This window comes from Panthera leo, chromosome D4 (genome assembly GCF_018350215.1).
Source record: "Panthera leo isolate Ple1 chromosome D4, P.leo_Ple1_pat1.1, whole genome shotgun sequence".
NCBI lineage: Eukaryota > Metazoa > Chordata > Mammalia > Carnivora > Felidae > Panthera > Panthera leo.
In genome coordinates this window covers 87,005,067-87,018,366 of record NC_056691.1, presented here as the reverse complement: position 1 = coordinate 87,018,366, position 13,300 = coordinate 87,005,067, and the positions used below count along the sequence as shown (strand labels likewise).

The 13,300-nt window shown below is 49.6% G+C and overlaps 1 protein-coding gene across 6 annotated transcripts in view; it reads left to right on the top strand.

The window, feature by feature from the left end:
* Positions 1-13,300, top strand: part of KYAT1 (kynurenine aminotransferase 1) — a 35,235-nt gene that overhangs the window by 10,915 nt on the left and 11,020 nt on the right. The window lies entirely within an intron of this gene.

Here is a 13,300-nt window from a genome sequence, read left to right as displayed (position 1 = left end):
TTTTTTAACGTTTTATTTATTTTTGAGACAGAGAGAGAGACAGAGCATGAACAGGGGAGGGGCAGAGAGAGAGGGAGACACAGAATCGGAAGCAGGCTCCAGGCTCTGAGCCATCATCAGCCCAGAGCCCGACGCGGGGCTCAAACCCATGGACCGTGAGATCGTGACCTGAGCTGAAGTCGGCCGCTCAACCGACTGAGCCACCCAGGCGCCCCGGTTACTGAAGCTTTGTAGTCAGCTTTGATATCAACCTGCCTTTTTCATGTAACCTGAACATCTTGATGGAACCTTTCTCATGGATTTTAAAGTGATGGAACACGGATGGTTCTGGCAGGCTGCCTCGCACAAAGAAAGTGTGCGGTAAATAAAAGGTCTTAGGTCTTAGGACAGACCTCAGGGCTATAGAGCAGTCGGCTTCCTAGAGGTTGAGGGGTGAGGCCTGGGGAGTTGGAGGCGAGTGGGGCCTGAGAAAGGCCACCTGCAGAGCCACCAGGTGCCTGTGAATGAGGCCCCTGGCTGTCCCTGGGTTGTCTCAGTCAGTGGGAGGACTCTGGACTGGAAGGTCAGCAGGCCCACCTCACGGTAGGCCCGGACAAGCATGCGACCCGCTGTGGGCCCCCTCAGTGCAGTGAGGCCACAGTACCCTCCTGTGGCACAAAGGTCACCCTCTGCCCAAATGTGTGGAGTCCCAGGGCCAACTAGGCAGAAGTCTAGGCAGTGCCGGTTCCTTGCGCCCCCTGCTGGCAGCTTCCAGAACAACAAGTCCTTCAAACCCTCTCCTTGCCCAGGGCACCACTTTGAACACCTGGTGGTGTTCCTGGGTGAGGGCCACCCACCGGGCCACCTGTCCCTTCCTGGCCTCAGATCAGACCCTCAGTGCCTTCTCCCTCCCCTTCAAGTTTCTGGAAACTGCCCCCACTACACCTGCATGCTCACAGACAGACACAGAGATGTGTGCACATGCTCAAATACAGCCACTCATATTTGCGCGTGAAGTCGTAACCACAAACAATTTACCTACGTTCAAGGTCACATTGTGACTTTCATGGGGCCCTTTCTCCGTTAAAAGAAGTATAAATTGTATTTTACAACCATGAGGTATAAGGAATGAACATCATCTAGACTGGATTTGTTATTATACGTTCATCATTATTATATTCCCTTTTTTCCCCCCCTTATTTTAAGATAAAACTCGGGATGCCTGGGTGGCTCATTCGGTTAAGTGGCTGGCTCTTGACATTGGTTCAGGTCATGATCTCACGGTTTGTGAGATCAAGTCCCGTGTCCAGCTCTGTGCTGATGGCGCGAGCCTGCTTGGGATTCTCTCTCCCTCTCTCTCTGCTCCTCCCCTGCTCATGCTAGCTCTCTCTCTCAAAAAAAAAAAAAAATAATAAGTAAACATTAAAAAAATTAAAAAATAATAAAATAAAATAAATTAAAATTTAAAATAAATTAAAACACTTTCATGGGCTCCTCAACGTATGGTAGGTCCTGAGCCCTATGCCTTCTGCAGAGGTCTGATAGAGAAGTCAGCCCTGCCAATGAACATAAGTGAATTCACACACATCTAGCCCCACATGTCATAGTTTCGCTAGTGACCCAGTGAGCATTCATTAACTGCCCACTCTGTTAGGAATATCTATCATTTGCTGGGCATCTTTTATGTGCCGGGCACTAAGGAAAATGCTTTCCATGAATTATCTTATTTTTATTGATTTTATCCACAAGGAGACTGACATTCAGAGAGGTGAAGTGACTTGCCTCAGCTCACACGGCCAAGATCTGCGGGATACCAAAGTCTGTGTTCTACTCCTCCCCGCAGGGGACTATTCCAGGCTCAGTCCCGGGCAGGCACAAAGGGTCTGGCAGCAGTAGGACAGATCTGCCCCACAGAGGGTGCAGCGTGATGCTAACTCCCATTCCCCAAGACTCGCCCAGGGCACACGCACCACCGCCTACAGGACTGTCCCCTGCAGTGAAAGCCGGAGCCTGGTTTCCACCTGGAGCCCCGAGGCGGCCAGACTGGTTAAGTACATCCTCATCCAGCACGGGCTCTCCTTGCCCTCTGTGAAGCCAGGGGGCCTTGGCCACCTCGAACCCCAAGACACCACCTTTCCCCAGAGCAGGCAGTGCCCAGAGAGGGTGAGAGGGGCTGAGGTTGTGGCAGAGGAGGGGGAAGGGCCATGAGCTGGGTGGGATCTTTTCCCTTGTGAGTGTAACCTTCTGCCCTGTACCGGGCAGTGGGTGGTGCGGACCCTCCTTCAACCTCCAGAAGCTCAATATGAGCGTTAGTTGTTATATTATGTTTATTACCAGTGTCTTTGCCTGTTAATGGAGGTGAGGAAAGCACGTTCTTTCCGGGGCCTTTAAAAGGGTCTGATGAGGGGCGCCTGGGTGGCGCAGTCGGTTAAGCGTCCGACTTCAGCCAGGTCACGATCTTGCGGTCCGTGAGTTTGAGCCCCGCGTCAGGCTCTGGGCTGATGGCTCGGAGCCTGGAGCCTGTTTCCAATTCTGTGTCTCCCTCTCTCTCTGCCCTTCCCCCGTTCATGCTCTGTCTCTCTCTGTCCCAAAAAATAAATAAAAAACGTTGAAAAATAAAAAATTAAAAAAAAATAAATAAATAAAAGGGTCTGATGATCGGAGCACCTGGGTGGCTTAGCTGGTTAAGCCTCTGACTTCAGCTCAGGTCACCATCTCATAGTTTGTGAGTTCGAGCCCCACGTTGGGTTCTGTGCTGACAGAACAGAGGCTGCTTTGGCTTTTTTGTCTCCCTCTCTCCGCCCCGCCCCTGCTTGTTTTCTCTCTCTCTCTCTCTCAAATATAAATAAATAAACATTTTTAGAAAAGGGTCTGATGACCTACAGTCCTTAACACAGAGTCTGGTACAAAGTAAGCACTCAGGAGATTAGAGCTGGTTGTGTTAATATCATTCCCAGTGCTGTAATCCAGTGAGACGGTAAAAGCATAGTTTAAGGCAAAGGAGCTGTAGTCACTTTATTTATTTATTTATTTTTTAAGTTTCTTTATTTATTTTGAGCAAGAGAGTGTGAGCCAGGGAGGGGCGGAGAGAGAGAGGCAGAGAGAATCCCAAGCAGGCTTTGACCATGTGGAGCCCAACGAAAGGCGCGAACTCACCAACTGTGAGATCACTATCTGAGCCCAAACCAAGAGGTGGACGCTTAACTGACTGAGCCACCCAGGCAACCCCTGGATGTAGTCACTTTAGGAGAAAGGGCAGAATTCATAGACGTGTAATGACGTGGGCAAGGGTGTCAGAGAGAGGATCAGCCCGCTGGACACCCGCAGATTTTGGTCAGGAGGCAGCAGACAAGGGTCCTTCTAGAGGAGTCAGCAGAACCTTGGGCCCAGAACAGGAGCAGCCATCCTGCATTCGGCCAATCCAAGTAGACCAGCCTTCCCCATTTGCCCAGGATGCTCCCAGTTTTAGCACTGAAGATCCCATGTCCCGAGAAACCCCTCAGTCTGGGCAAGCAGGACAGTTGGGCCCCCTAGAACATGCGGCAGGCACAAGTTGTCTACTGTGACCAGCGCTGAACAGCGCTGAACTCAGACCTGGCCATGGGCTTCACGTCCCGGGGCCGAGTGAGGCTGAAGCATGCTGGCACCTTCCCCCTGGTATGACACACTGTGGAATATCCCTCCTCGGGTAAGAATCACACTACCCTTTGTTGCTGCAAGCTCTGGGTCTTAGCTACGGGGATCAGGGAATACTTCCTGCAGGGTTCCCCTGGGAAGCGACTCAGTTCTGAGAAGTTAGACCGTAAACTCTGGCCAAACTGACTTCTCGGCTCCTGGGATCTCCTAGCGCTCTCCCACTCCCGGGCCTTTGCACCATCCTCTCCGCCTGGCACGCTTTCCCAGCTTTGGGATTCAGCTTGAATGCCCCCTTGTCTGGGGAGCCCTCCCAAACTCCCAGCTATGGGGCAGGTGCCCAGGGCGCCCCCTAGTGCCCCAGCGCATTAGTTGCCGGAAGCTACCAAAACAAAGTACCCCAAGCTGAGTGGTTTTACACAACAGAAAGTTTTTCTTTCACAGTTCTGGAGACTAGAGATCCAGAAGCAAGGTGTCAGCAGGGCCATACTTTCTCCGAAGGCTCTAGAGGAGAATCTGTCCTGTGCTTTTCTCTTAGCTTGTGGTGTTGCCAACAATCCATACTGTTCCTTGGCTTGAAGATGCCTCACCCTAATCTCTGCCTCTGTCCTCACATGGCTTTTCCCTTGTGTGTCTGTGTCTCTTCTATCCCCTCCTCCTCCTCCTCCTCCTCCTCCTTCCTCTCCTCCTCCTCCTCCTCCTTCTCCTCCTCCTTCTTCTTCTCCTCCTTCTTTTTAATTTTTTTCAAGACTTATTTTTGAGAGAGAGAGTGCAAGCAGGGAAGAGGCGGGGTGGGGGGGGGGCAGGGACAGAAGATCCGAAGCGGGCTCCGCGCCCACAGCAGCAAGCTCCATACAGGGCTTGAACTCATGAACCACAAGATCATGACCTGAGCCGAAGTCAGACGCTCAACTGACTGAACCACCCAGGTACCCCTTAAATTTTTTTTAATGTTTGTTTATTTTTGAGAGAGAATGAGAGAGAGAGAGAGAGAGAGAATGAGCAGGGGGGAGGGGCAGAGAGAGAGGACCAAGGATCTAAAGTGGGCTCTGTGCTGACACCCGAGAGCCCGATGCAGGGCTCGAACCCCCAAACCCGTGAAATCATGACCTGAGCCGAAGTCCGATACTCAACTGACTGAGCCACCCAGATGCCCCATCTTCTCCCTTCTTCTGAGAACACCAGTCATACTGGATTAAGGTCCAGTATGACCTCATCCTACATCGGTCACCTCTATGAAAATCCTATTTCCAAATAAGGTTCCATTCACAGGCACTGGGGCTCGGGACTCTTCAACACATACTCTCAGGGGACACATTTCAAACCATAACACGTGCCTTTGTGCTTGTCAGGAAATACTTGCTGGATGTATGAAGGAGAGAGTGCTTGTCAGCCTCTTGCCTCCCCATCCCACTTCAACCCTCCACCCTCGCCCGGGGCCCAGCGGCTCATATGGTGAGGCCCTGCCAGCGTCTGGTCCCTACAGCAGTCTCAGCCCCTAAGCCAGGGCACGGCCGGAGAAGATTAAAGCTTCTGGACGCAGCTGACGATTAAAGAACATAAGGGGGAAGTGTCTCACCTTTGGACAGATGGCTGATGGTCAGCGCTCAGAAACGCTTTGGGTGACTGTGAGGGAAGAGCCTGGGCTGGGTCAGGGTTTAGAAGGGACAGGCTAAGTAGCTGCACTGGTCAGACTGAACTTCTTAAAAGCAGGTGAAGCAGCTGTCTACTTCATGGAATCTTCTAGGGTGGGCAAGCCTGACTATTGGGTTCTAAATTATTTTCCTTCATTTCTCCTTTATAGTGAAGTTAGAGCATTATACTGACAGTTACGAGGTTATGTGAACAGGCAGGTATATTGGACTTCCGACTTCCAGTCCCACATGGAAAGAGCTTGGGACGTCATCACTCCATCCTAACAAGCAGAAAGCTGAACCAACCGAAAAACCAACACCTCTCCTTAGACCCATTAGAGAAGTGAGGTCACAGGGCAAACCACTGCCCCCCAAATTAGAAAAACCAGCAGATCCAGAGAAGCACAACTTAACCAGAACAGAAACCTCCGCATGGGCCCCGTTCAGGGGTGGGAAGACCTAAACGTGACTGAGAAATTGCCAGAGGCTAAGGGTGGACGAGTCTGAGAGTTCAAGATTCCAGGAGGGCCCACAGTCCGGACCTGGTCTGCCACCAGGGTTTTTCAATACAGTGTTACTGAGACGCAAGCTCATTCATTGGTGTGTGTGTTGTCCAAGGTTTCTGTCTCCCTGCAACGGTAGAGCTAAGGAGCTGTGACAGAGACGGGATGTCCTGCAAAGCCCACAGTATTGACCCTGGCCCCATACCGGAAAAGTTCTCTGACACCGCTCTAGAAGGAGAGTGGATACAGGGACCCAAGTAGACGGGAATGGCAAGTGTGGCTGGAGGAAAACAAGTGACAGGGACAGGGGCAAGGCGTGACCCGAGACAGGTGGCCTCACATCTGATTTAACAGGGCCTTCTCGTAGACGGTCAAGACTTTGGATTTTATTCTTGGGTCGAGGATTTAGGAAGAGAAAAGTAGCTTCTGGAATCCAGGAGCTGGCCTGGCACCCAAAGATAGGACTTGTGTTCTCTTGAACGTGGACAACCGCACAGAACATCGATATCCAGGAAGAACATTCTGTAATCACGTCTGAACACAGACCAACGTGAACGTCTTCGAAGCCACACAAAACCTAGTGCCCCCCCTCCTAGCACATGTGGGGGGCTGCTTCTACACCTGTGACAGCTAGCCTCGCTCCAGCCCGCCTCCCTACAAATAAGATTTGTGATATCCAACCGTAAAGTGATCCCTGCTTCTGAGGGCGCCAATCCAGACCAAAGTCCTGCTTCCCTGGACCCTCCCCCAAATCACTCCACCACAGTCCAAATCCTGTAATAAGTTCTAACACCGTCTCACTGAGACCTCACAGCCCCGTGGTGTGCACATTCCCTCGCTCTACCGTTTCAATCACGGCTGTGCTCTCGGTGGTTTGGAGCTGACGGTATTGATTGACAGGGTTTAGCAATCAAATTAGGTGAGGCCTAACTTGCTGTGAATGAAAGAGAACCCCAAATAACAGCAGCTTAAGCAAGATCTACCTTCCCCTCAAGCCCCAACTAAATCCAGAGATAAGCGATGGTTCGTCGAGCATCAGGGGCCCAGCCTCCTTCCATGTTGTGGCTCTGACTTCCTCCTCGTGGGTGTGGAACATTTTATTTTTTATTACTAATATTTTTAATGTTTATTTATTTTTGAAAGAGAGAATGCGAGTGGGGGAGAAGCAGAGAGAGAGAGGGAGACAGAGGATCCAAAGCAGGTTCTCTGCTGACGGCAGCCAGCCTGACGCGGGGCTCAAACTCACAAGCCGTGAGATCATGACCTGAGCGGAAGTCGTATGCTCAACCCACTGAGCCACCCAGGCGCCCCAGGAACATTTTTTTTTTAATTTTTTTTTAATGTTTATTCATTTTTGAGAGACAGAGAGAGACAGAGCATGAGCGGGGAAGGGGCAGAGAGAGAGGGAGACACAGAATCTGAGGCAGGCTCCAGGCTCTGAGCTGTCAGCACAGAGCCCGATGTGGGGCTTGAACTCACTAACTGTGAGATCATGACCTGAGCCGAAGTCAGGCGCTCAACCAACTGAGCCACCCAGGTGCCCCAGGAACATTTTAAATACATACAGAAGTAGAGAGTAGAGTATACTGACCCTCCCAGTCTCAATCCATGGCCCAGCTTACTTTATCTGTCCCCCATCCGTTTCCTGTTTCCACCATCTGGATCATTTGGGATTAGTTTGAAGCAAATCCCAAATATTTTGTCGTAAATACTTCAGGATACATCTCTGAAGCATGAGGACTGTTAAGAGGGAAGAAAGAAATCCCCAATACCATTAGCACAGCTAACAAATGAAGGATTTCTTCATACCCTACAATACCTGGTCAGCGTTCATGTTTGTCCCTCAAACCCACCCCTAACATTTGGGAACCCTCAGTGGAGGGAGACACAGCGGGTGTCTAGATATTTGCAAGTCTTTTTAATTTTAAGTTTATTTATTTATTTTGAGAGAGAGAGAGAGACAGTGCGATTAGGGGACAGGCAGAGAGGGAGGGAGGGAGGGAATCCCAAGCGGGCTCCACACTGTCAGCACAGAGCCTGATGCAGGGCTCAGTCTCACAAACCATGAGATCATGACTTGAGCTGAAATCTAGAGCCAGCTGCCTCACCAACTTAGCCAGCAAGGCGCACCTAGATATTTACAAGTCTTATGAAGCCTCGCTGTGGCATTCCCACCCAGCGTCCCACAGCCCACTCCCGGAGGACCATTGGCTAAGGACGCTGTGCTCTGCCCAACCTTTGCTGCCTGGCACAGATTCGAGCCTGAAATGAAGACTGACTAGTCCTAACTAGCCTAGTCCAGCTCCCAGAGGACAGGGGCCGGGTCCCAAGGGAGGCTAGGGCACCATTACCTGGCAAACCTGGGGTGGCTAGCTCAAAACCAAGCAGCCTCTTTCTTTCTGTTTCCCCAGAGCGGAGGTGGGGTGTTCTCTGCCCACACTCTTCCAGTGTGTGCTCTCTCTCTCTCTCTCTCTCTCTCTCTGGCTCTCAGCCCCACATCTTTGGGTCAGAGAGGTCCAGTTCAGCTCATTCTTCCTTCTCCTGTAACCCTGCTTTCTCAATCAGTCACCAAACTCTCCTAAGAGATTCATAAGGGAATAAGCACCTTAGTGGGTTTTTGTTGAGCGCTTGTCTTGGGGGGCGAGGGTGGCACCTTGACAGTCCTTTCCTCGCTCGCACTCCCAGGTGCCCGCGCACCGCGTCTGGTTGGTACACCTGCCCCCTTTGCCTCTCAGCTTTCTGTTCCGAAAAAGTCGGATCTACAGAAAAGGCAAAAGAACCGTGCAGTGGCCACACCCACACCGTGCCTCCCACCTAGCGTCAGCCCTCGCTCGAAGCCCACCGCATTTGCTAACACCTCCCTCGTTGCCCTGCCCTTGTGGATGGCTGTCTTTGCTGAATCTTTTGAAAGCAAGTTGCAGGCGTCCTGACCCCTCACTCCTCAATACTTCACGTGCCTCCTAAGAATGCCATCCGTCCCCCCAACACAAGCAGCCCTCGTTATCACCCCCAAAGAAACTGACCATTGATTCAGTGACGTCACCTGACGTACAGGCCATATTCAGATTTCTCCCACGGATATGTTTTGGGAACTTTCACTGCCTTAGTGCTAAGGATGATAGATGGATTTCTGAGTACAGCCATCCCCTCAATCAGGCTCCTGCCAGCCAGAGAGACATTCCTGTGGCCACCACAAGGGCACTGCCTTTTTTTTTTTTTTTATTCATTTTTAATTTTTTTAATGCTTATTTATTTTTGAGAGAGAGAGAGAGAGAGAGTGCGAGCAGGGGAGGGGCAGAGAGAGAGGGAGACACAATGCAAAGCAGGCTCTAGGCTCCCAGCTGTCAGCACAGAGCCCAACGCGGGGCTCAAACTCATGAACGGCAAATGTTTTTTTTAAGTTTATTTATTTTTGAGAGACAGAGAGACAGAGAAATAGGGGGAGGGGCAGAGAGGGAGAGAGAATCCCAAGCAGGCTCTGCACTGTCATCTCAGAGCCCAAGGCCAGCTTGAACTCACGAAGCATGAGATCATGACCTGAGCTGAAACCAAGAGTCAGATGCTTAACCAACTGAGCCACCCAGGCGCCCCTATTTTGTTTTTTTAAAGATTTTTATCTATTTTTTAAAATTTTTTTAATGTTTATTTTATTTTATTTTATTTTTTTAACGTTTCTTATTTATTTTTGAGACAGAGAGAGGCAGAGCATGAACGGGGGAGGGGCAGAGAGAGAGGGAGACACAGAATCGGAAGCAGGCTCCAGGCTCTGAGCCATCAGCCCAGAGCCCGATGTGGGGCTCGAACCCACAGACCGCGAGATCGTGACCTGAGCTGAAGTCGGCCAGTTAACCGACTGAGCCACCCAGGCGCCCCAAATGTTTATTTGTTTTTGAGAAGAGAGAGACAGAGCACAAGTTGGGGAGGGGCAGAGAGGGAGGGAGACACAGAACCTGAAGCAGGTTCCAGGCTCTGAGCTGTCAGCACAGAGCCCCACACGGAGCTCGAACTCACAGACTAGACTGTGAGATCATGACCTGAGCTGATGCTTAACCGACTGAGCCACCCAGGCGCCCCTATTTTTAAGTAATCTCTACACCCAACATGGGGCTCGAACTCACGACCCCAAGATCAAGAGTCACACACTCCGCCCACAGCGCCAGCCAGATGCCCCTAAACCTTGGTGATTTTTTTAAAGTTAATTAATTAATTAGTTTATTTATTTAGAGAGAGCACGAGCACGCACTCAAGTGAGCACGGGAGGGGCAGAGAGAGAGAATCCCAAGCAGTCTTCTCTGTATCGACAAGGCAGAGCCCGACGCAGGGCTCGAGCCCACGAACCCCGAGACCATGACCTGCGCCAAAACCAAGGGCCGGACACTCAACCAACTGAGCCACCCAGGTGTCCCTAAACCTTGGTGATTTTTAAAAAAGTTTTATTGAGATATAACGAGACGCATACCAAATCATTCAACCGTTTAAAGTGTACTGTTCACTGGTTTATGGTATATTCACACCACAGTCTAATTTTAGAATTTGTCTGTCGCACCAAAGAGATACCCAGTAGCCATAGCGGTCATTCCCCATTCCCACCCTCAGACTCCCACCCCCCAGTCCAAGGCAATCACTGATCTACTCTATCTCTATAGCTTGACCGATGGTTTCCGCTTTAGGCTATTATGAATAATGCTGCTATAAAAATGCACGTACAAATCTTTGCGTGGGCATAGTTTTCATTTCTCCGGAGTCTACACCTAGGAGTAGAATTGCTGGGTCATGCGGGGAGTCTGTGTGTAAACTTGGAGGACCCTGCCAAACTGTTTCCACAGGAAAACAGCCAAATGTAAAACGACACAGCTGCCACGTTACACTCCCAGACGCAATGTGCCAGGGTTCCAGTTTCTCAGCATCCTCGAAGCGTCTTTCTTTTTTTAAGTGTATTTCTTTGTTTTGAGAGAGAACAGGAGCTTGAGCGGGACAGCGGGAGAGAGAGGCGGAGAAAGAATCCCAAACAGGCTTCGTGCTGCCAGCACGGAACCCGACGTGGGGCTCAAACTCATCAACTATGAGATCGTGACCTGAACCGAAATCAAGAGTCAGGTGCTTAACCGACTGGGTCACCCAGGCGCCCCAATTCTTGAAACATCTTTAAACATTTGTAATTGTCTGGGGCACCTGGGTGGCTCAGTCAGCTGAGCAACTGAGTTTGGCTCAGGTCATGACCTCACAGTTCGTGAGTTCAAGGCGCACCTCGGGCTCTCGCTGCTGTCAGCCTGTCAGCGCAGAGCCCGCTTCCAATCTTCTGTCCCCCCTCTCTGCCCTTCTCCTGCGTGCGCTCTCTCAAAAATAAATAGCCGTTAAAAAAAAATTTGTAATTATCTGACTCTTGTGGTTGATTGGTTGGCTGGTTGGTTGGTTTTTTTCCTGGTGCCCAAGACTATTTAATGCACCCTCTGGCAGTTGGGCCAAAGAGAGACGGGGACGGCGTTTTGGGGGACGGGTGGCAGTGCAGTTTCTTTTTGCATTTTGATCTTAACTGTAGCCACCTTGCTGAGCTTTGGTTAGTTTTAGCTTTCGTGTATTTGTTTGAATCACTGTGTGTAGTCAGCCATAGCCCTTGCAGATAGTGGTGGTATTATTTCTTCTGGGTCTTATACACGTAACTTCCTTTTCTTGTCCCACCAGCTAGGACTTCCAATATGGTGTTGAAGGAAGTGATGATAGAGACCTCTTTGAATTTCGTTCCTACTTGAAAGGGAACTTGTTTTGCTGGTGTGCCTGGACGGCTTGGTCGGTTGAGCATCCTGAGGCTCGGGTCACGATCTTGCAATTCAGTTCGTGAGTTCGAGCCCCGCGTCGGGCTCTGCGCTGACAGCTCGGAGCCTGGAGCCTGCTTTGGATTCTGTGTCTCCCTCTCGCTCTCTGCCCCTCCCCCACTCGCCCTCTGTCTCTCTTTCAAAAATAAACATTAAAAAACGTGTTTTGTTTTTTTTTTTAAATAAAGGGCATTTGTTTTGCCATTGAGTTTCTAGTTGATAAACTTTCTGTATCCTTACAACACTTGTAATTATCCTTGTTATTTGTAGCAGCCTTCTAGCAGTAGAAAGTGGCCTTTGCCCAGTGACTAAGGATGCTGAGCACCTTTTCATGTGCCTGTTAGCCGTTTATCTATCTTCTTTGGAGAAATTCAGTTTTATGATTTGCAGATATTTTCCCCCCATACTTTTGTCTTTTCACTTTTCTTGATGGTATCCTTTGAGGCACAAAAGGTTTTAATTTTGATGAAATCCATTGGTTCTGTTTTTTCTTTTGTTGCCTGTGTCTTTGGTGTTATATCTAAGAAATTGTCTTCTCACTGAAGATCACAAAGATGGGGCACCAGGGTGGAGTCAGTCGGTTAAGCATCTGACTCTTTGTCTCTGCTCGGGTCATGATCTCACGGTTCGTGGGTTTGAGCCCCGAGTCAGGCTCTGTGCTGACAGGGCTGAGCCTGCTTGGGATTCTCTCTCTCCCTTTCTCTCTCCCCTCCCCCACTCGCACTGTCTCTGTCTCCCTCAAAGTAAACTTTAAAAAATTCCTTTAAAAAAAAATATCACAAAGATATACTCCTCTTTTCTTCTGGGGGTTTTATAGTTTTGGCTCTTATATTTAGGTCTATAATCCACTTTGAGTTAGTTTTGTGTATGGTGTGAGGTAAGGGTCCAAATTCATTCTTCTGCCTGTGGATAACCAGTTGTCCAGTACCATTTGTTGAAAGACTGTTCTGGCCTCACTGAATTTTCTTACCATTCTTGTCAGATGGCAATCGGCCATAAATGTGTGAGCTTTATTTCTGGATGCTCAATTCGATTCCGTTGATTTATATGTCTGTCCTTATGCTAGTACTACCCTTTGTTGGTTCCAGTAGCCTTTCAGTAAGCTTTGAACTTGTGCAGTGAGTCTGTCAATATTATTCTTGCTTTTCAAGACATTCACTTTTTAAATGTATACCTTTAAGTCTCCTTTAATCTATCGTGCCCGAGATAGGTTTTTCCTTTGCACTTTATTTGTTGAAGAAACAGGGTCATTTGTGGATCGCCTCTCCATGGTGTCATTTAACATGTTCTTCTGTCCCTTGTGTTCTAGTAATCCAAAGGCATGATCTGATTTAGATTTGGTTTTAGCCCAGGAATAATTTGCAGGAGGTGTGTGTGTTTTCAGAGTCAGAACAAAATGTGGGGTAGACTCTCTCTGTGATGTTAGGGGCCATCCATGATCTTCCCCTGGATCTTTTTTTTTTCATTAGAGGTAATTTATATTTTGAAAGAGTCACTCTGACTGCTGGGGATGGAGGAGTTGTAGGTGTGAGAGATAATCATGCAAAAAAGCACTTGTGGGGCTCCTGGGTGGCTCAGTCGGTTAAGCATCCGACTTTGGCTCAGGTCATGATCTCACGGTTTATGAGTTTGAGCCCTGCATCAGGCTCTGTGCTGACAGCGCAGAGCCTGCTTGGGATTCTCTCTCTCTTCCTCTCTCTCAGTCGCTTCCCCACTTGTGCTGTCTCTCTCTCAAAAT